The sequence below is a fragment of the Lissotriton helveticus genome, chromosome 10 (genome assembly GCF_964261635.1).
Source record: "Lissotriton helveticus chromosome 10, aLisHel1.1, whole genome shotgun sequence".
Lineage (NCBI taxonomy): Eukaryota > Metazoa > Chordata > Amphibia > Caudata > Salamandridae > Lissotriton > Lissotriton helveticus.
The window spans coordinates 515,851,897-515,876,445 of NC_136071.1; the positions used below are offsets into that span (position 1 = coordinate 515,851,897).

The 24,549-nt window shown below is 43.7% G+C and overlaps 1 long non-coding RNA gene across 1 annotated transcript in view; it reads left to right on the top strand.

Annotated features, from left to right (window-relative positions):
• The window catches only part of LOC144785365 (uncharacterized), a 470,352-nt gene extending 451,717 nt beyond the window's left edge, over nt 1-18,635 (top strand). The window contains exon 3 of the long non-coding RNA XR_013601842.1: nt 18,372-18,635. This is a non-coding gene — a long non-coding RNA (uncharacterized LOC144785365). The remainder of the gene's footprint in view (nt 1-18,371) is intronic.
• Nucleotides 18,636-24,549: the final 5,914 nt, after the last annotated feature.

Genomic DNA, 24,549 nt, shown 5'->3' on the forward strand with positions numbered 1-24,549 from the left:
GAAAACATTGAGCACAGGAGAGGTAACATTTCTTATCCCCACTCCAGTCTATACAACAGTAGAGAAAACGTTGGACTCAGGAGGGTCAAATGTACTATTCCCACGCTAATCACTGCAACAGTAGGGAAAGTATGGGACTCAGGAGGAGAAACATTTACTATTTCCACTCCAGTCTTTGCAACAGTAGGGAAAGCATTGCACTCAGGAGGGGTAAAATGTACTATTCCCACTCCAGTCGGTGCAACAGTCAGGAAAGTCTTGGACTGTGGAAGGGTAAAATTTGCTATTCCCACTCCAGTACTTGCAAGAGTAGAGAAAACGTTAGACAAAGCCACGCTACCGTGCCAGACGATCAATCATCTAAAATCAGGAAATAAAACAGAGGACGGGTGATACTGACTGACGCCCTGCCATGAGAATTCAGCAATCAAATTTAAAATAAACGTCATAGACTGCATTTGAAATCCCAGATACAATCAGATTATAATAGATTTTAAAAGGAGAAACCACACCAATGAATGAATTCAGCACAGACAGCAAGTAAATTTGTTTTTTGCCGCCTTAAGAAGTACGAGAGGATGAAATGCGTTGGCTATGGTCTTTTTATCTTGCTGAAAAAAAGCAATGAATAAAGAATTTGATGAAAACAACTCCACTGAACTGCCATTCCATTGATCAAATGTGATTTACACATTTGAATATCAAACTAAATACTTGTTAGCCTCTACTGAAATTAGAGTGCTGGACCATTGTGTGTTGTTTATGGTAAATTGAGACAGTCCGTGTCTTAGGAGATATAGGGGTTTTGGATCTCCGGTCCGTAGCACCTTGCCTGTTTAGATAAAAAAAATCACTAAGGATAAGTGCAATTTTGTCTTTCCCCAAACCCTCTTCTATCTGCATCACAGAGGGCAACTCTTGCACTGAAAAGTAAATATAAAGAAAAAAAGAACAATAACGCTACCACCCTTACGGCTATTTTGATGAATTGAACACCCACATTAACACTTACTTAGTCATAGCTGCCGGCATCTTCATTTTCTGCACTTTGTAGGATCAAATTAAAAGGAAAGATCACCTGGTGGAAAAGTATAAATACTTCTGGGCCATTCTAAATTGGAAGTGTAGGATCCCGATATCTTTGTTGAACACTATCTGCCATATTGGTCTGGTCAAAATCAAATAAACGGAAAGAATCGTGAGAAAGTTAACAATGAATCTGGAAGTCACGCATGCATATTTTTAATGTCAATACGAATTCAAGTTAAAAACAGACTGCAGATTGTCAGTAAATAAAAGGTACGCCATTATGTTGGAAAATGGAGATGATGGCGGCAATCTTAACTGAGTCAAAAAAACAAAAAAGGACTCACCGAAAAATGTAGGGTTAAGAATTCATGGGTTAACACATAAGGACAATGGTGGCCATTTCAACATAGTCGAAAAGGAGGAAGTGAAATGGCTTCAGATTGTGGATCAAAATAGATAAATCGAGCAAAAAGTGATGGAAAGTCAAGTTAAGGCTGCCACAAAGATCCATGACACAACCTTGTCAGTTACGCAGGAACTGTACCAAAAAGGAGGACTATTTTCTAGAAGCAAAAAAACTTAAAGATAAACTCAAAGTCCATGGCTATCCAGCAAGATTATTAAAATGATCCCTTAAAAGAGCATGGTATAACAATCAAAATGGCCTCCTTGAGGTCAGGAAATAAACTAAAGTAACACGTATGTGTTTCCACTTTTGGATTTCATTCCAACAAATACTCAAAAAACATTGGACATTGCTCAACAGATTACCTAAATTTAAACAACAACCATTATTTGCATTCCAATGAGTCTCAAACCTTTGAGATCTTTTAGTGCATGCCTTTGGTGCGCTGTAACCAGCCATTGTGAACAACTTCTTTTCAGGAACACCCATAGTGGGGCATTATAAATGCAACACATGTGCAACATGCAACACTGCGAAAACTGTTAAGACATCTCAGATTAATGGCCAGCAGGTTATACTGAAACAATTTTCCAACTGCAATGCAAACAATGTCATTTATTATATTACGTGTCCTTGTGGGCTACACTCCATAGGAAAGACTACCCAACAAGTAAAAAAACGTATTCTGCAACATCAATTCAGAATACGTTGCAAAGTCGAGAATGCACTCCTAGTTGAACATTACATTAAGTACAAACAGGGTGAAAAAGATATGCTATGGTGAGTTATCGAAGTAGTGAAACCCTGTATTAGAAAACCTAATGTTGAACAATCAAGGAAAATCATTGGATCTGCATTACAGACAATGTAAACAAAGGTCTCAATACAGCTGAAGAGTGGCACACATTGACATCTATAATGTAATTTCTCAGGTTTGGATGTATCTCACTCTAATCTATATATTGTCCATGGGAGCCATCTCTTGCAAAGATCTTAAGGAGGAACTTAATTTGGACAAATATATTTCCTCGATATTATGTACAGTTATTTTTATACACTTCTCTAGCGTTCTTTTTTTTTTTTTCACAACAAATTTTATTTGTATGATCAGGCAAGGAATACGAGTGGTACCCCACATTCAGGAGAACACCACCAAGCATTATGGTACAATTACAGCATAGGACCAAGTGTCCAACTAAGTAGCCAAGGGAAAGCAATTATAAAGGAATACACCTATACCCTCCCCTACCCCTATTAACCCCAACTACCCAACCCTCCCACCTCCACCCCTGTGTCCTGCCCTACCCCCGTGCACGTGTGTACAGATAGCCTCGGTGTGTAATCATGATATGATACTCGTAGCGTAATTCAAGGACTCGCAAATAACTTGAGACTAAAGATCTTCCTCCAGTTCCGCCGGAGGGTCTAGTGTCAACCCCCTATACTCAGCCCACCTCTTCCATATCTTGAAATGTTTGCGGGGGCAGCCCTGTGCTTCAAAAATCGGTCGTTCTAGGCCCATGCAAAAGTCCATTCCGGCTCTCCAAGCACACAGGGGGGGGGCCCTCACATCCTTCCAAGCCCGGGCTAGGTCTCTCTTGGCCACTACCAGTCCCAGGAGCAGCAGGTGACGTTTATATATGTTTCCACCAACCCCCTCCAAGATGTGGAGTAGGCCCAGATGATGAGTGCGAGGAAGAGTCCAATGCAGTACTTCAGACAGGCATCCCCACACACCCCTCCAGAAGCCCACCAGCCTAGGGCACGACCATATCGTGTGGAACAAAGTGCCCACCACATTTCCGCAGCGCAAACATTCCGGGGATCCAATCAAACCTGCCTTCCACAGTCGCTCACGGGTGAAGTAGGCCCTATGGAGAATTTTGAATTGGATCAGTCTAAATCGTATAGCAATGGCTGCCCCCCTAGGGGACTCCAGAGCTTCCCTCCAGTCATCCTCATCGAGGGGGCCAACATCAGCTTCCCAAGTCGTCTTTAACGGAAGAAGGGTAGAGGAGCAATGAGTGACCAATGTCTGATAGATGCGAGAGACCTTCTTATCCCCCAGATCACCCATAAAGACCTTTGCCTCAATGGGACTAAAATCGGGAAGCGAATCTATGTTGGCAATACTGGGCAGCAATGCGTGTCGGAGTTGTAAGAACCGAAAAAATTGGGACTGGGGCATAGTAAATTCGACGCTGAGTGCCTGAAAGGACTTGAGCGTCGTCCCGGACATCACATGTCCTAGCTGCGAAATCCCGATCGCATCCCAGCCGTCAAATCCTGATAAGGTCGACAACTCGGGTAACAGGCCATTATGCCATAACGGCGTCTCAGCGGTCAGCCGACCCCACCAGCCCATGCGGCGCAAGGCCTGTCGCCAGACGGCAAAGACGAGGCTCGTGACCCTCGGCAGCCTCCGGCGCAAGCGGGCCGAGTAGAGGACCGTGTGGAGCGTATTGTCGCCCATCAATGAGCGTTCCAGGGCATAGGCTGGATCCCCACTGTCGCCATACCACCATTCGTTCAGGATAAGCAGATGAGCGGCCTGGTAATAGGACAGCAGATCCGAGGTGGCCAGGCCTCCGCCGTAAGTGGACAAGAAGCACGTACGTAGTGCTACTCTGGCCGTCCCCCCAGCCCATAGAAAGCGGCCCAAGATCGAATTGACCTGTCGGAACCACTGGGGCGCAATTGGATAGGGATGATTCTGCAATTGGTAGAGGAGACGCGGGAGTGCAACCATTTTAAAAATTGCGGATCTGCCAAATATAGATAGGGGCATTCGAGACCAAGCCTTGACATCCGTCTGAACTCGGTCCCAAACAGGCACTATGTTGGATTTCCGGGTCAATGTTTGCTGACTTCGACAGAAACACCCCGAGATATTTCAGGCCATGCGTAGCCACCTGTAGCCCCAACGTCCTGGGATCCGTTACGGTGTCCCCATTCAGCACCCAGAGGGTAGATTTACGCAGGTTCAAATATAGGCCCGAGACTTCCCCAAAGATTTGCATAATTTCCAGTACGTGCGGTCCCGAGCGCTGTAGGTCGGTAAGAAAGAAAAGGACATCGTCCGCGTAAAGTGCGATCCTATCCGATAAGCTGTCATTCCATACAAAGCCCCGCATTTGCGCATCTATACGCACCCAGGCAGCCAACGGTTCCATAAGTAGAGCGAATAGATAGGGGGAGAGCGGGCATCCCTGTCGGGTCCCACGTCCAATTTGGAACGTCTCCGACACCGCCCCTGCAATCCGCACCGAGGCCGTATTATCTGTGTACAGTAGTCTGATATAGGACAGGAAGACCGGGCCCAGATTTAGACGGGGCAAAAGTGCAAAAAGGTAAGTCCAGCTGACGGAGTCAAAGGCTTTGTTAATGTCAGCTAGCAACAGAGCCGCCCGCTCTCCTGTGGCTCCCATGGCGTCAATCGCCGCCTGTGCGCGTCGGATGTTATGCCGCGTCGCTCTATGAGGCATGAACCCTGCCTGGTCCGGATGCACCAGGTCTGTTATATGCGGGGACAGACGATTCGCTAGAGCCCTAGCCAGAACTTTAGCCTCAATATTGAGTAATAAAATGGGGCGATATGAGTCGTGCCTCTCTGGGGGTCTACCTGGTTTCTGAAAGACCACGATTTCGGCATGTCGCCAGTCTCGGGGCAGTGTGCCCTGTTCACGCGCTGACTCAAGCGCCCGATGATAATGGGACCCCAGCTGTACATGAAACTTCTTATAAAACTCACTCGGGTAGCCACTTGGGCCAGGGACCTTCCCGGTATTAAGCTGTCCCAGGGCATCGCCCAGCTCCTCAGCTGTAAGGGGCGCATCGAGGGCCTTCCTAGTCTCATCCGATACCGTCTTGGGGGGCATGTCTTCAATAAATTTAGTCACATCGTCAGCTGATAGGCGATCGCATGGGGCGTACTGAGTAGCGAAGTATGCGGCAAAACTCGCTGCTAGCTCGACTGGGTCAGTAAGGACCTCTCCGTCGTCGGAAGTGAGTCCTGGCAGCGTAAGCGGCTGGAGTTGGCGCTGGCAGAGTCTATGAAGCATCGCACATGACTTGTCCCCCCATTGGTATATTCTACTACGTGTGGCTAGCCATGCCTGTTTTGCTTCATCAAGTAGGACAGATGCATAGGTTTGCTGAGCCTGGAGAAGGAGTCGCAACCCGGCTTCATCACCCCCCACGCGGTTCTGCTCTTCCAAAGTTTCCACCTGCGCGGCCGCTTCCGCGACCATTCCTCGCCGCCGCCGACGGGCCGCGGCACACCACGCTATGTCTACTCCTCGGATAGTGGGCTTCATGGCTTCCCACACCACCCCGGCGTCAATGTCTCCTACTAGATTTTCCCGCCAATACAGGTCTAACGCTTCACGTAAGTGCGTCACATAGGCAGGCTGCTGGAGATGCCACGAGGACATCCTCCATCTGAACGGCTGGCGTTGTCGACGGAGTTCCACTCTAATCGATACCGGGGAGTGATCGGACAGGCCTCTAGGCAAGATGTCAGCACTCTTCACTCTACACAAGCAGTCACCAGGCACAAACACGTAGTCCAATCTTGAATAGGAGCCATGCACAGCAGAGACATACGTATACTCGTGTGTTGTGGGGTGCATATGTCTCCAGGCATCCGACCAGCCCAGTCCCTCAGTCATAGCATGCAGTCGGGTGTGTGAGGGGGGAGGGGAAGTCTTCACCATTGCTCGGCGCCGCCGGCGATCCACACTCACGTCCATCACGTCATTCCAATCACCGCCAACCACCGCTAGGGATTCGGGGATGTCCTCCCACACTGCGAACAGCTTCTCAGCCAGGGCCCATTGCAGGGGGGGGGCATAGACACTACCAAAAACCACAGATTCAGTGCCCACCATGCCCTTGACAAAGATATATCGACCCTGTGGGTCAACCCACTGCTTCTCGTGGACATAGGCCACCCTGCGATGTATCAAAATGGCCACCCCCCTGGATCCCCGGGAAAATCCGGCATGAAATACTTGGTGATAGCCGAACCTCTGTAGACCCAGCACTTTCGAGCCCATCATGTGCGTTTCCTGGAGCAAGAAAATGTCAGCACTCTCATTTTTCCCCCAACGCAACACTGCCCCACGCTTGATCTTGTCGAGCATCCCCCTGACATTCCACGTGACCACCCGTATAGACGCCTCGGGGAGTCTATGAGTCTTTTCAGCCATAATCAAGGGGGACCCATCCAACAGAAGGTCCTCGCCATTGCCACTCATCGCACACAGTAAAGAACGCTATAGCAAGACACACGTGCAGTCCCACCCTCCCGCACCAGAACCCCAAGATAACTGGACAAGCAACTCTCATCCTACCCCAAACCCCAAAACCAACCATCAACTGAATGTCATCATAGTCTTGATCTTGTCTCGGTCCCAACTCAACGGCCCTGCTCCCGGCCACCCGCGCCCCCCTCACCCCCCGTATACCTCAAGAAACCATGAAGTACCTGTCGCGGCATGGGTAACCCCGAGTCCAAAACAGAGGGCCCTGAGCCATCCATGCCAATGGATCCCAACTCCCCAGGAAACAGTAACCTCATCCCTCCTCTCCCAAAACCTCCCACATCTGTAGGAGAGCAGTAGCCCCTTATGTGTAGTCCCCGAACCCCAACCCACAATCCCCCCCCATGTGTTCAGTGCTCCGCCGCAACCAATCCTGAGGCAGCCATGGTGCTACCAGTCTATCGGGCCCCAAGAGCCCTTACTCCGTTAGCCAGAACCTGTAGCGACAAGTGTACAGAGGGGCGCAGAATCTTCAGATCTGGCCATGATCCATCTCAGACTGGTCTGAGTCGTTGGTCCTGCCACTGGCCCGGGCGCCGCTGAAGGAGGCCGACCGCTTTCGTGACCTAGATCGCCGGTTCCTCTTGGCCTTGGTCGTCTGACCACTCCGTTCCTGTGATGACCCCCTCGAAGAGCCCGGGTTCAGCCCCGGCCGAGCATTCGGCCGGATCCTCACTGTCTCGTCGGTCCATTTAAAGAGGTCTTCCGGAGTATTGAAAAACAGTGTCTTCGATTGGAAAATCACCCTCAGGCGCGCTGAGTATAACAGGGAGTATTGGAGCTTGAGACCTCGCAGTTTTGCCTTGGCGTCCATGAAGGATTGGCGCTGCTGCTGCACTAGTTTCGTGTAGTCAGGGAAGATCATTATCTTACGATTTTCGTAAAGAAGAGCCTCTCTGGTCCTCGCTTCCCTCAGAATGACATCCCGGTCATGATAGTTCAGAAGTCTAGCAATTACTGCCCTGGGCCGTTCACCCTCCGGTGGCATCTGTGACAAGGCGCGGTGTGCGCGTTCAATAACGAAGCAGTTGGATAAAGCCTCCGGGGGCAGCCAGGTTCCCAGCCACTGCGTGAGGAATTGTTCCATGTTACCCTTCTCACATCGTTCCGGAAAGCCAATGAAACGGAGGTTGTTGCGGCGTGCGCGCCCTTCAGCATCCTCCACTCGAAGCACCAGGCCCCGTTGCGCAGTTTCCATTGCCGCCATTTTCTTCTTGAGTGTGCCGACATCGTCTTCCACCACCGACACCCAGGATTCAGCTTCCGTTATCCGTGCCACGGCATTCCGCAAGTCTTGACGCAAGAGGGTGACATCTGCGCCCACTGCACCTATCTTGGCATCGAGCATGTCTCTTGATTGGGTGATGGCCGCCATTAGTGCTGCGTTGTCCGGCCCTCCTCCTTGCTGTCCACCTCCTGACGGTCCAGGGCCCCCACTGGGCCCAGTGAACTTATCGATCGTCGCCTGTTTGGTGGGGCCGCCACCTCCCCTGGTCATGGCTGCAAGTTCCTCGTGAATTGTCCACTACGTATACAGAAATAGCCGGTTAGGGACCCCAAGCCCCTTCCACCAAGTGTAGCAGGGGAGGGCCGCGTGAAAGCAACTGTTCCCTCAGTGGGGGCCGGAAAGTCTCATCCGTGGTGGAAGTCTGCGCCCTGGCCAGGTCCAGGTAGGCCCCGAGTCCAGCACCCCACTTGCCAACAACAGTCAGAGTCCTCTATCCCCCCTGCGGGCTGGGTAGCGTCTCTCTTACACAGGCCACGGGCTCCACAGCGTGAGCCCAAACTCCTGCAGCGCCCGGGGCCCCGGGGGGGGGTACTCACGGTTCGCCCTCAGGTACGTGACCAGCCAAGGTGCTCCGGATTGTCTGTTATTGTCCAGCCACCGTCGGGACCTCTAGGGGAGGTTCGCTCCGAGCACCCCAGGGCACCAGTAGGCGCAGGCGACAGCTCATCCGGCGGGGGGTCGCGAAACTCGAGACCGCGACTGCACCCGGATCACAGGGCCGCCCCAGCAGAGCAGGCAGAGTCACAGCACCAGGATCGCACACCTCTCCAGCAGGGCCCCAGGAGGAGAATCGCTGGTCATCCCTCGGCTCCAGGGCAGTAAAGGTCCAGAGGCGAGCGGCGGGCCAGCCGACCCACCCAGAGGCCGTCCAGCCGGGGATCGACAAAATCGAGGTCCCGGCGCCTCTCCGGGATGCCAGGCCTCACTCGTCCGTCTCTCGTTCCGGCTCGTCCGAGCACCTAGGATCGCTGCCGACGGCACCGGAGGATTCTTGGCGCCACCAGGAATGTCCGCCCCACAAGGGTGTGAGTAGTGGGTACGGGGGCTAGGATAATTCAGCCGGATAACATGCGGGCCGGCGGGAGCTCTATCAAGCTGCGACCGTCATTGCCGCTCGCGTCATGTACAGTTATTTTTAGTCCACTTAGCATTTTAGATGACTCATAAATAAGGGCCAGCAATGCTCCCATGTCAATGGAAATGGCGGAAGAGATATTGCTATCCCTATTAACTTTGAGCAAGAGTTATTATATAAATAATTCTGATGTTTGATTGATATTTTTTCAGTTACAGGAATAGTCTGTTTATTAAGAACATCCCACAAAACGCTTGAAATGTGATGACTATTGTACACCTCTGTAGCAATATCTAATTCAAGCTATACTGTCAAAAACTACAAGGTTCTGAAATATACCTTATGAAAGCAAATGTACTTTTTCATGCTTACCGACATACTAACACTAGCTTCACCTATGGCGATTCATTTTTTCTTCCAACTTTTGACTAACAAAATTATGTCATGGATCTTTGTGGCACCCGTGTTGAATTGTATATCTCAATTGAATTTTCTTAATTTTTTTTAGGTCTATGTTGCTGGATAATTTTCAATTTACTTTGACATTTGTTTTTAAGAAGCCACTATTCAGGGCTCTAGATAAAAAAATTTTTTTTGAAATTATAAAAAAAAAAAAAAAAATTTGTAAATCTTCAAAAATAATCCCTTGAGGGCATCTTTACCTAAACTTGTACATTACCCAAGCTTCTATGGGTCCATTGGTTTGCCCATTTTGTGTCTGCTACGCTTAGAAAGTTGGCATTTTCCTGTCCTAAGTCTGTTTCTGGGTCACATCTCAAGGTGTAGCTGACAGTTGGACTTTGTGTATTCCTGCCAGACAGCATCACAATAGAGGGTCAGGGTGTTGGTAGGATGGTCTCGCTCTGGTAGGATGAGAGGGAATTTAATCTTTCACCTACCACACTTGAACATCAAAAGCACTGGCTCAGGTCACATCAGCAGACTTCACACTAGTCTATTGTGCCCCCCAGACAGACTGGGACAAGGGCAGGGAGGCAGGAAAGTCCAGAAACCTCTGTAGGGAGAAACTCCAGAATCTTCTCCCACTTCAAAATGGGCACCCGTTGTAACAAGGGGACTCACAGATCCACTCTTCAGTAAACTCTTGGATCTTTGGACTACAGATTGATGCTTTTTTGCCCTGCTCCTTGAGGCTGCCCTGCTTGCTGCGATGGAAAACTGGGACTGCACTTTTCATCTCAAGCTGAACTGACTCTAAGGATCAGCTTAGTGACTCCCGGTTCTGAGCTACAGCGATACAAAAAGCTCCAGAGGCCTCTATGCAGACTGCCCAGCTGACCTGCAGCAACTGGTCCGGCCTGGATCTGCAACTGGACCTGCCTGAGCCCTGCTGGCTCCTGATGGAGTGCTTTCCTGACCCCCAAAAGGGTCTCACTGGTCCTGGACCCAGGGTGAGGCCTTAGTTAAGTTCCATCTTGAAGAAAAAGAGAAATCTTGACGTTTTGGGCTCTTCAAGATCACAAATGGGCCTGTTCCCACCAATATCCACCAATGAGAAGCTAATTCTTTGTGCTACAGAGACCACCAGCAATGATCAGCAACACAAGATCTGTACTTTGTGTTACAGTGACACCCATCTTCAACTCTCTCCCTGCTCCTCGTAGCCTCCTTCCCCATGAGTGGAACTCTTCACTCTGGACTTTCACAGGTAACTTTTCCAGAGGGATATACTTGGTCCTTGTATCTGACCTGCGCTCCATCACGGTCAGCCTGAACATGCTTTTTTCAGCCAGTCTCACACTACAAGATAGGCATGAGTGACACTTTGTGCATTTAGGTGCTTTACACACCTGAAATCTTTAAAATTGCATACCTCTGGTTTTACTTATTGATTGATTTGATTTTGGTGTCAGATAATATATAAAATGTAACTCTATTTTTTAACTTTGGGTGGGATTTTTTTGTCTTGTGTTTGCACTTTATCCTTGTTTAAGTGTTGCATAAACGCTTTGCACATTGCCTCTAAGTTAAGTTCGACTGCTTTTGTGCCAAGCTATGAGAGGGTAAGCATATGTTAATTTGGTGACTCTTTGTGGTTCATCCTGAGGAGGACTGTCGTTGTTGCTTGAGTAGGGTTTCACGCAACTCAACCAACAACCCAGTTTCTCACAGGGGCACAAACCATCAAACCTGAAAATGACTTAGACTGGTAGTGCATGACATAAACAAACCATTCTTTCTTTTTAGTTTTGCTTAAAATTAGGTACCATGTAGTTGTGGAACATACTGTTCATCTTTTCCAACTTCATTATGTTCAGTATTAAGGCTCCTCAAAGGAGTGTAACGCAACACATCTGAAGTAAAAGCAGTTCACATTTCAGTTTTCACAATAATATGACACATGTTCCACACAGAAGGTAAACACAGACACAAACAAGAGACATACGTTCAAAATCAGAAGAAGTATTATCTCCATAGCTTCCAGGATTCACAATATACAGCAATAAAATAGGATGTATTCCATTCACTATTTATGGCAGGTGGTTGTCAGATTAACTATTTGGGAGCTAATTGTTGCTCTTCGCAGACACTTTAATGTCCTCCTCCCTTTTCTCAACAAACACCTTGTGATCTAAAGTTACCCTTTGGCTGTACTCACCTATGCAGTTCCCGATAATACTGGTATATTGGTGGCCCAGTACTAGCTTACCATTCATAGCGATACACCCCTGCACAAGTACAATATTCAGCAATATCAATGTAGTTCTCATTTTGCCCAGCTTCTTGACCAGGACTATCCCTAATAAATAGAATTTAAGGTGGATGCCTATGCAAAATGTGTCAATTTTGACAGATTTCATGTAATTTCTGTTCAGAAGCTCACAGCTTTACTGCCACAGTATTACCACAATTATTGAAGTTTTCACTCGTAACCAGGTTTACTTCCTACACGTGTAGGGTCAGCAAATAAGTCTTGCAGGGACTGTTATAGTATATACATTTAAATAGTGTATTTTCAGTTAAGGATCGAGCACATACCTTATTACCTTATGTTCTCTATGGCAGGACATCTTAAAGTATTTTCCCTAAGTCGGTTGAGGGAATGCAAGATCCACACAAATCAGACATAAAAATGTCTCCCTCCACAAACTGCACAGGTTGTGATGTCGATGCTATGAACGTATAGTTATTTGGGAAAACCAGGGCATACTTTATGAAATTTGGCAAAAATGCCTACATACGTCAGGAAATATGTCGTTATGGTTTCCGCAAAAGCACAAAATTCCCTGATTTCCAGCAACCTATCATCATTGTACATGTGGGTGAAGAGAATTGGCACTAAAGTTCCCTCTTCTGCAATGGGAAAAAAGGATCAACAAAGCTGTGCCCCGCAAATGCAGCTTTACAGAACATACTTATTGGTGTCCAGGAGTATCCTGGGGACCATCAAAAGAAAATCTTGTGCAGTGCTATAATAAACAATTAGAGGATACGGGATATGAGGCCCCTGAGCATGCTTTATATTGTGAGCAATGCAGTGCGCTTTAAAGTCAATTCTTTTGTTTGCTGGCAGTCAGTGAAGGCTGACCAAGGTCAGGCATTCAGACTGACATTTTGGAAGGCACAAGCTGCAGCATTTTGAATAGTCTGCATCCTCTTTAGGACACAGGCGGCGCTGCCTCACTAAAGCAAATTACTGTAGTACAACTGTGAGAGTAAGAGACCTTGGAAAACTGTTCTTCAGGTTTCACCAGGTAACCATTTAAGCATCTTCGTCAAAGCTCTGAACAGGCCAAAACAAGTCCCTGCAACTTTCTTCACCTGGGAGGACATGGGGAGATCGTTATCCAAAAGAACTCACAAGCTTATAACTTTTGGTGAAGGAGATGGACGGTCTCCCGGGAATGAAGGTCAAATTAAATAGTCCCAGAGGGATGGGGTATTCCTGACCACCATGACCTCTGTTGTGTCACCGTGTAATCTCAGGCAACTAGAGATCACCCACTTGTTGGATTGCGCAAGGCAGCTGGATAGGTTCACAGTGGTTTGACTCATATTGAAGGTACTTACTGAAGGCAATTATTATTTTATGGAGACACAGAGGGCAAAAAACTGGTGCTGGCATACTGGAGACAGTTCTTAGCATGACAGACACCTGTAACACAATAATGGGTTAATAAATAAAACATTGGGGCACCCATAGCACAATTTGAAGAAAAAAATGGCTACTAGCTGCACTCTTCTTTTAAAATTCATGGCTACAATTTCGCCCTAGAAGTTTAAAAGATCAAGTCAGCACCATAATATCGGTCTTAGCTAAAGTAGACATTTTATCTGTGTTGTGTTGTTACATGCAGTTATGAGGAAACTTCAGCAATGCCAATTGTAGAGTTCAGGTCATGTGACGTACCTTCCTGGAAATAATCTGGGTCAAACTTCATATGATGTCACTTCCTGTAAGGTCTTTAAGGTCAAAGGCCAAAGACTATATGATATTTCTTCCCCTACCTCTGGAAGATTGAGGAATTGATGTAGATGGAAAGGAAAAGACATTTATCTGCAGGAAATTGTTCGGCCTACCTCATCTTTTTTTTTTTTAAAGCTTTGCAATCTTGTCACTTTGCAATGCATACAAAGTTACAATTTCAGTTTGGTAAGCTTTATTTGACAAATTAGTCATAAAAGCACATGAAAGGTGAAACAAAATACAAATACTATAGCCACAGTAAAATATTAATGTGCAAATGAACAACTTGTATGGTATTCTATGCACCAGAACAAGTTGACATAAAGAATAGGATACAATAAATCATGATCCACGTAAGGGAAATAAGACAATTGAAATAGGTGGCAGTGAGAAAGAGCTCAAGAGGGAAAAAAGGAAAATTAGGATGGGAGGACAACTTAATTTGGGGATGGTCGACCAAGAAGAGGCCTTAATTAAAACACAGTTCATTGCTAATCACAATTTAAAACCGTTGTTATATGATGCAAAATAAAGCTAAGCATCTTTATGCATTCAGATTTCGCTCTAATCACTCACATCCACCCCAGTAACGTCCCAATTGCATAGGTGTAGGTTGAGTTTGGGTCTGACCTCAGTATCCTCAGTGCAGACCAGCTGTTGCTGATCCCTATAAGCCTACAAAGGGGTAGGAGCCATTTCTGGCCAGGTGGAATATATCCTGGGCAAGCAAAGAACATATGGTTTCTTTAAAGTTCTTACAGTTATGGGACTGTAGGTCGCCATTTACGGTCCATTTGCTGGTAAACGTTTTTAGAGGGAGGGTGATGACCCTGAATTGGAAATATGGATGTCTGTCCAAGGGAACAAAGTTACAACAATCCATACCACTGCAAAGCAGAAGATATACAATTATATGTGGCCCTGCTCAGTATCCAATATATCATTGCAGATGCATTATATTATAAACATTTAGAAAATAATGTCTTCGATAACTACACATTTAAAACTCCCTCTCTTATCTGTGCAGCCCTGTCCCTAAAACCTTTGTTTAAAATTGAGCGAAGCCAGTAGTTATCAGGTAGTTACCTTGCAGTTGATACTACTATTTAATATAGTGGGTGTGTGATGTATTCAGTCTCTCACGATTACTCTTAAGTTATGACCTATTAAGACTGCCAGAATATGAATTGTTATGATTATTGGCCACCATCTTAACAGGTAAGACTTTCCTCTCATGGCCCATTAATTATTGTTAATATGTCTCAAGGGGAAGAGAGTGCCATTAGTATTAGGTTTTGCAATGCCTTTTTAAAACAAGCATTGGTAAATGCAGTAGGTTTCGCCCATGTGATTATTAATACGCTGTTTTTTGTTGTAAGTTGTAGCTTTCTCAGTAGCTGTACAATATAAGTTGCAGAATGTTTGTTAAAGTCACATGACTTGTTTATATGCAAAAAGGCAGTATATTGTGCTGTTACTAGTGGTATAGTGTGGGTAAGTAATTGCAAAATTTCGAAAAATGAAATGAAAGAGGGAAATAATACAATTAATTGACATAATAGCAATGTTATGTGTTTAGAGGAGTTCTGACAACTTTTGGGCCCGGCGTCACTGCACCTGATGCACCAATCAAATCATGCCATTGGTGCTGCAAGATAACTGCAATTCGTCTGCCCATATAGTAGTAAAATATATCATTATTAGGTGTTTAGAGAAGTTGTGACAACCTTTGGGCCCGGTGCTACTGCACCTGCTGCACCATTTAAATCATGACCCTATTGTCTGCACCGTAACTGCACTTGTGACTGCCTGTTTAGTAGTAAAATATAGCAATAGTAAGGGTTTTGTGGGGTGCCTAAAGCTTTTGGTCCTGGTGCTACTGTAAATCATGACCCTATTGCATGCTGGACAAATGTACTGTGACTGTCTTGTTTAGTAGGAACATTTAGAAATAATCTGGGTTTAGTGGAGTCCCTAGAGCTGTTGGCCCTTTTAACTGCAAGGTAACTTCAATTGTGATTGCCTGTTTAGTATTCAAATATAGCTATAATATGTGTTTAGAGGAGTTCTGACAACTTTTAGGCTCAATTCTACTGCACCTGCTACACCATACAAATCTTGACCATGCTGTCTGCAATGTAATGGCACTTGTGGTTGCCTGTTTAGGAATAAAATATAGCAATATTTGGTGTTTAGTGGCGTGCCTGGAGCTTTTGGGCCCAGTGCCACTACACCTGCTGCACTACTGAAATCACGACCCTAGTGCTTGCTAGATAACTGCACTTATGACTGCCTGTTTAGTTGTAAAATATAGCAATATTAGGTGTTAACTGGACTTCTGACAACTTTTTGGGCCCAGTGCCACAGCACCTCCTGCACCAATGAAATAATGACCCTGTTGCCTGCAAGATAACTGCACTTCTAACTGCCTATTTAATAGTAAAATCTAGCAATAGTTGGTGTTTAGTGGAGTTCTGACAACTTTTTGGCCCGGTGCCACTGCACCTGCTATACCATTCAAATCATGACCCTAGTGCCTAAAAGGTAAATGCACTTGTAACTGCCGGTATAGTTGTAAAACAGAGCAATAATCAGTGTTTAATTGGGTGCCTGGAGCTCTTGGGCCCGATGCCACTGCACCTGCTGCACAATTCAAATAATCATCCTGTTGCCTGCAAGATAACTGCACTTGTGACTGCCTGTTGAGTAGTAAAATATAGCAATATTTGCTGTTTAGTGGACTTATGACAACTGTTGGCCCAGTGCCACTGCACCTACTGCACCATTTAAATCAAGCCCCTTTTAACTGAAATGTAACTGCAATTGTGACTGCCTATATAGTAATCAGATGTTGCAATATTAGGTGTTTAAAGGTATTCTGACAACTGTTTGGCAAGTTCCACCTCTCCCCCTGCACCATTCATATTATGACCCTGTTGCCTGCAAGATAACTGCACTTCTGACTGCCTATTTAATAATACAATATAGCAATATTTGGTGTTTAGTGAAGTTATGACAACGTTTGGTCCTGGTCCCACTGTACCTGCTGCATCATTTAAACCAAGCCCCTTTTAAATGCAAGGTAACTGCATTTGTGACTGCCTATTTACTAGTCAAATATAGCAATATTACGTGTTTAGAGGAGTGCTGACAACTTTTTGGGCATGTGCCACTGCACCTGTTGCACCATTCAAATCCTGACCTTAGTGCCTAAACGGTAAATGCACTTGTAACTGCCTGTATAGTTGTAAAATATACCAATAATCAGTGTTTAATAGGGTGCCTGGAGTTCTAGGGCCCGATGTCACTTCACATGCTGTACAATGCAAATAAGGATCCTGTTGCCTGCAAGATAACTGCACTGTTGACTGCCTATATAGTAATAAAATGTTGCAAAATTAGGTTTTTAGTGGAGTTATGACAACTTTTGGCCCGGTGCCACTGCACATGCTACACCACTTAAATCAAGCCCCTTTTAACTGCAATATAACTGCAAATGTGACTGCCTATATAGTAATAAAACTTTGCAATATTAGGTGTTTAGAGGAGTTCTGACAAGTTTTGGGCCCAGTGCCACTGCATTTGCTGCACCATTCAAATCATGACCCCGTTGTTTGAGAGGTAATTGCACTTGTGACTGTCTGTTTAGTAGTATAATATAGCAATTTTAGGTGTCTAATGGGGTGCCTAGAGCTTTTGCTTCTGGTGTCACTGCACCTGCCGCATCATTGAAATCGTGACCTTGTTGTCTGCAGGGTAGCTGCACTTGTGATTGCCTGTTTAGTTTTGAATGTTAGTAATAATCTGGGTTTAATGGGGTCCCTGGAGGTCTTGGCCCAGGTGCCTCTGACCTGCGGCACCATTCAAATCAAGTCCCTTTTAACTGCAAGATAACTGCAATTGTGACTGCCTATTAGTAGTCAAATATAGCAATATTATGTGTTTAGAGGCGTTCTGACAACTTTTAGGGCTGGTGCCACTGCACCTGCTGCACCATTCAAATCATGACCCTAGTGCCTGCATTGGAACTGCACTTGTGGCTGCTTGTTTAGTAGTATACTATAACATAGCTCTTGTATGTTAACTTTATTTTTAACTTGTAATGTTTATTAAGACATTTAGAATTTGATCATAATGACTAAATCTGCTAGATTGAAAAAATCTATCTGATAATGCCTACAAAGTGCAAAGAAAGGTACGGAGGCATGAATAGGAAATGCCACAAACGTTCTAAGCCTAAAGCATTTGTTTTACACAACTAAGTAATACAAACCAAGCATTCCAGCGTACTGTTAGAAGCTGTCTACCTTTTCCATGGGAAAGGATCTCATCTTGACATGAATTTGGCTGAAACAGTGTGAACAGATTTAGTCTTAGTATCGTAAATGTATGCAGACAGAGGAAGTTAACAAAAAAAAGTTCCACACAAGAGCGAATGAACACAGTAATTAGATTGTAGAGAAAAGATAAGAGCCCCTTTGAAGATATTTTCACTATAAGAGATTTCACAAGCACATCACAACTGCTGTGCAGGCGAAGCCTATATATGGCATCCAGCTACAGTATTTTAAACCTGCTGATGTACTTCATTGAGTCCAAACACCAGCTCATTCAGTGGGTTGTGAGGCTACTGTATATTAATTTGCATATTTTGATATAAACAAATTCAGACAATCTTAAGGGATTGGTTGTGTGAGAATAAAACGCTCAATCGAGGATGAAAATCCAAAGGAACATTGTTAAGCAAAGAACATTTTAATTTAACTAGACTATGGTAGTTTCATTGGTGTTTATCCCTTTCTTGCCCTTTTCTTTTCAAGTACTATGAAGATGTCTTGTTGAAGGCCATCGATGAGAAAAGCCTCAGCCCACAAATGAAACAAAACGTGGAGAAATATCTGAAATTTTAAAGCGATACCCTCATCAAGGGACCAGAATAAATTGTCAATGAAGTTTATTTTAAAAGCATGCATGATCTAAAGAAATGGCAATGATGTTGTGTCTATCCATCTATAAATAGTAAATGTGATGTGCTTGCAGCAGAAATCATTGCCCCTAATAAAAAATCGAATTTGGTTATTGTCTGTAAGACTGGTTGTCATTGATGTTGGAACTTTGAACTACATAAAGTTTGAATTGGAGAGTCAGAGGACTTATCTGTTCGCGGGTAAATAATCAGCACATTTCTGCACTGAACAAATACTGTGATCATTATTAGAGAGTGTATTATTCACAAAATGACTTGCAAGGATATGGGACCATTGGAGGTTATCCGAGGAAAAATACATTTTCTAAATTCAGAGATCTAAATGAGTTGGTGGGAGCTGGACCTTTGTTTTGCTTCCTGTAGAAATTTGAATAAAAATATCAAAGTTCCAGTTGAAGGAGTGAAGTTGCATGAGAACCGGAGCATTAAACCAACAGCAATTTACTACCGATAGTAATAATACCCTTTATTTACTGGAAAGGTTGTGACTGGGGGCATCAAAGATTATGACTGGGGACATTAGGCTATCAAGTAGGTAAAAGAAAAAATAAATTCCTACTCAAGTTAAAAATAATATATTTTTTTATTTAGTATCAATAATCAGTGATATATAGAATTCATTAAAAGTAATCTAATTATATTTTAGTAAAAATCATTTTACATTTGTGATTTCTTTATTTTGGCTTGATTGAATCATAAAAGGTACAAATAAAACAATAATATAAAACAAGACAAATTCATTCAAAAGCACATTAAATGTACTGTAAAATACAATTTGTTCCATAAATAAAATTATTTTTGTACCCAAAGTTGTCAGAAAGGCATAATCTATGAAAGGTTTTTGTGCTAATGAATGCTCAGTCCCTTGTCAGATAGCATACTAATAAGGCTAGGTAAACAAATCAATATTCAGACATGAAACCATACAAACTATCATTAAGAAGAATACTAATATCTAAAAATACTCCTCACATATAAAAGTATGCTTCTAGAAAACCCGCTTATTTCAGTGCTTTCATCTTGATGTACTATATTGAGGACAAATAGTGTGAAACTGAATAAACAATACAGTCATGTGTATTTGTTTTACATACTCTTAGAGCTGTATGGCGATTAAAGAAGACAAAAAATCACTAAAGTGGAATATTCCACTTTGAACATTGCCTTACAAAGGCTTTACAGAAAAATCAGACATATTTATCATGCTCGAATGGTGTACAACTCATGGGACATGTGTTGAATATCATTTCTTTTTTATTCCAAAAAGGGTAACAGCCCAAGTCTGAATTTTATGTAAAGTGCTCATGCAATAGGGTTACTTAAAAAATTCATAAATTACTCAAATTCAGCTAGAAATGTAAACATCATGTAGGAATTTATCAGACTGCCTGAATTAACAGTGGGTGACTTTGCTTCTGACACAATATTCCAATAACTCATTTCCACTTTCGCGGGCACCACAAGTCAATGCAGTGGGATGTGACCAATAATCATTCAAATCCAGCTTCATAAGCAATGTTTTTATGTATATTAGAGAAGGGATATTACTTGCTGATTGGCCCTCGAGGAATTCCCTGATACAATCCATATAAGGCCCCAACTTATCATTTGTCCAGAGTCTGAGCCAATATAAAATTGGTCTCAAGTCAACTATATCTGAGATGGACTGATTGGGAGCATAGGGGCATTGGTGGGACGTCTCAATAGGGACTTCTTAAAAGCATAAAAAGTATTTTCAAGAAAAATAAGATTACAGTGGCCTCGCATATCCACCCATATAGGGCTGCTCCACAGGTTTGACTCTTGTATATCTCACTAGGAGGTGAAACAGCAAAAGTGGACACCCTTTTAGCAAACATTAAGATGGACCCTTTTCTTTTGCTTTAAGAGCAGTATACTTTTTTTCTATATTTGGGGCTGCCATCTATGAGAATCACTTATTTAAGCACCCAGATAGTCAAATTCATTAACCCTGCCCAATGTCTCACCCTCAAGCACTACCTTTCGCTTAGTTTTTCTAAGTGCTCTAAACACCATATATTTGGTTTTGTTACTATTAATCTCTAGACCCTCCTACTCGAAAACAGTTTACAATTTCCCAGGAGAATAGATATTCCCTTTTTTCAGTTTTGGAAAGAAGCAAGGTATCATCACTGAGAAGACGGCCTGATATTTTGTGTGTCCCCATTTTGGGTGAATCGTTTTCGCAGTCAAAAAGATCCATTTATATATAGAAGAAAGAGGGTAGGGGCCAAAATGCACCCGTGTCTGACACCTCTTCGAATGGGAATATCCTCTGTCATTCTCCTGCCAGTTCTCAACTAAGTCATGCAAATTCTCTGTGTACAGGGCTTGTGTAAGAGACAGTAGACCCAAGGAAACTCGTATGCTTTGCAAGACCTTCCAAAGCTTTCCTTTCGTGACAAAGTCAAATGCAGCGAGGAGGTCCACAAAGGCAACAAATTATGACTCCTGATTAATGTCCACATTCTTCCACTTAATGGATAAAAATGCATTGTATGGTCGATTGTATTGATATTTTGCCAAAATCCTGCCTGAAGATGGGACAGCACTTGACTCGAGGACATTCCTATAGCCGTATCAAAATCTGCCTACAATAGACTTCTTGTATATTATCAATTAGGCTTATAGGCACAATATAAAGATATTTACTGCTAAATAATGAACCCTCCCAAAGGTCTACCTGCTCCTGATGGAATAACCTCAAAGCTATAAGTTGTAAGGCCCTGCCTATGAATTTCCATAAGGGCCCAGGTCTCTCGGAAAATCTATATGTGAAATGTATCTATAAAAGAGCCCCAATCTTCATCATCTAATTTGGAATAAATTCCAGCAATATTTCATGAAGCTAAGTGCAGATAAGACATATTGTTTTTGTGCATACAATTCATATTTGTAGGAATCAACATTGGCTGCAAACTATTATTTATTGAGTTAGCTACATTAATGCCCTTCTTCATATCTTCGTTTGGAGCCAATTCTCCCAAGCTGGGTTCAAAATGCTCTTCTTTTACTGTTAAAAAAGTTGTCTGAGTCATTGGTGCAGGAAAAACAATATGAAAATCCAGAAGTAAATCGACCACTGCCAATGTACTCTCTTGAGAAATACCAAACTTAATCCCACATTTCTTGTCGGTTCCATTCTCTCCTTGGTAGAAACTGCACTTCCACCCCATTCATAAGCACAAGCATATCCAACGAATGTCTGAGCCATTTGGGGGGAGCGTCCGTTGGTCTAAGCCCTCAACCAACTCAAAGGAGGTTAGGTTTAATTCAATTGTATATTTTACTCCACCAAGCTCTACAAGGCGTTTTGCATAATTAATATCAGAGTAAACAATCGACTAACATTTCCTAACATGCCTAATCCAATGTAAAGCCTTACTCTTCAGGGAATCGTTATTTTCAAAGGAACCAGATGGCAGCTTCGGAACTCTCACCATAAATACCAAATATCCAGCTTGGGTGTCAGAGCTCCCCTGCAGTCTCACAGTGGGAAGAGTGACAGAAGAAGGCATATGTTTAGAATTGTGCACCCCATAAATATAACAAGCTCACCTAGTCCTTGTAGATATAGGATAAATAGATAGCAGGTGAGCACTTGAAGGGCACGATAACACACTTGTAGCAAACCATGACCTGAACTGCCATAATAACTACCCCGTTGACTTTGAATAGGTAATCAGGACAAGGATGAGGATGCAATAGGAGTCGTTGATAATCTCGTCACAGCGCCCTGGCCTTGTTTGGATTTCGAAGTCCAAGCACTATGCTTCCACTGTGATGAGAAATGTAAAGACCTTGGTTTAAGGGTTTTCGCCACATCTAGGAGAATTTCCTTCAGGTTGGCAATCTCCTCTCTTAGAGCTAATATCAAACCGATTGCTTCACTAAGCGTTGAGGGTGCCTGTGTGGGTAAACTTTCTAGCATGGGTATAGACAGTGTCTGTGAAGGAGAAGCTTTCACATACTTCGTGTAGTGCCACAGTCCTGTTAGAACATTCTACATTGATGCATTTTTGAGTATCATCCTTGCAACCAGAAGTAATGGAGGGCTCCTCATCTTGACCCATGTAACAATACGTGTGAAACTGCAGGCAGAATTGGCTGGGGCTAAAATAGAGTTTTTCAGCGGCCCTGCTTTCAATTTAAATGAATCTTGACCGTTCCTCCCTCTGTTATCTTTAGTAACTTTACCTTGAGTATTACCTTGTTTGCCTAGAATAGACTCCACTGCTTCTATCAATGTATCAATCTCATTTGTTATAGAGTTTGCTGTCGCATAACTTGACTGCTTGAAAAGTTTGAGTTGCGCAGTCTTATCCACCGGATTATTTAAAGCTTTTCATTTCCCCATTCGTTTCCTACCTGTGCAGGGTTTAAACATTAATATCTGCAGTGCCTTCAGGTATCTGGATCGCTAACGACTTGGGGCTCAAATTCTAAAGCCGGAGGGGGGTGCCCTGCCTCTTCCTGGTGCTGATGGGCGAAGGACGGGATATGCACGTGGCCACCTTACTCCAATGAAACAACATGCTCTTGAACTTACATGATTTGTCAATATGGTTGTGGTGGTTTGAAGCTATTGATCAATATTAAAATATTTCACTGTAGCAAAGAGAATGTATGACAATATCACAGGTGCATTTTGATAGTTGTATGATTTTGTCACAAAGTCATGTATCAGTATGGATTTAAAAGGATGTGGGTATCTTAAATGCAAACCCTCTCATCTGTGATCAAGGGTAAAACACGGTACATCAAAATGTACCCCTAGGCCACGGTTATGATGGTTATGAAGTCTTAACTTCATAATAATAAATAAGCTATATACTTGACCTAACTAATTTGATTATGCCAGTGTTCACTCCACCGTATGACGATCTATTGCATACCGACAAGCATGGCGGAGACATCTACATATACCTTCCTCCTTTATGCAGCTATATATTTTCCATGTACTTATGGATCTGTATATCTATCCCTTTCTTCTGATTCAGCATATTCAATGCACAACCCTCTTTCTCACCCTATACCTCTCTCAATATATCTTCTACCCCAACTTTCTGACTCATCTCAAACTTCTTTCTACTACTTTTTCCATTGCACTACCCTATTTCTCACCCTATACCTCTTTCTATATATCCTCTACATCCACTCTCTAATTTATCAGAAATCCCATACCATTACTATAACCCAAAATACCCCTTTCTAGACTCTTCCCTACTCTACGCCTCCTAGCATCATCTGACACCTTTTTTACTATACCAATCCCCCAAAGCAACGCTTTCTAAACTCTTTCCCTCCATATCCCTTTGTACTCATCCTAAACTTCCTCCTACTACTCTCTCCAAAACAAAAACAAAAAAGTCTAAATCCTTCACTCTTCTATCCCTCCACTATCCTTTTTAATCAAAAGAACAAACTAACATGTCCAGTTCTTTAAATTTCATATTTCACTATACTAATTCATCACTAATCCTTTATGGGTTCTAGAATAGCGTGCTACTTGCCAAAAAACCTCTTCAACACCTTATCAGGGGTAGCAACACTATATAAATGCAAACCTTTTTCCTCTTCTATGCTTCAGCTACCCTTCTCTATCCAAATACCTGAATAAGAGATCCACCACTCAAATTACTTTCATATTTCACTATACCAATTCGACACTAATCCTTTATGGGTTCCAGAGTAGCGTGCTACTCGCCAAAAAAGCGCTTCCTCACCTCATCAGGGTAGTAAGCACTATATAAATGCAATTACAATACAATACAATCTATGGAAAAGGAATTCAGTGATCCTAGTGGTAAATAGAACTTGCAGTGTGCAAAGAGAAGTAATAGAAAAAATTAAGAGGACCAAAGAAAACTCAAGTAATGTGTAAACCAAGCTGAATTTCTCTTACAAGAATGTCAACCTCTGTGACAGAACTACAGCAGATAATTATGTGTTTGCAGGGTAAAATACTCTATCTCAGTGGCTGTGTAGAG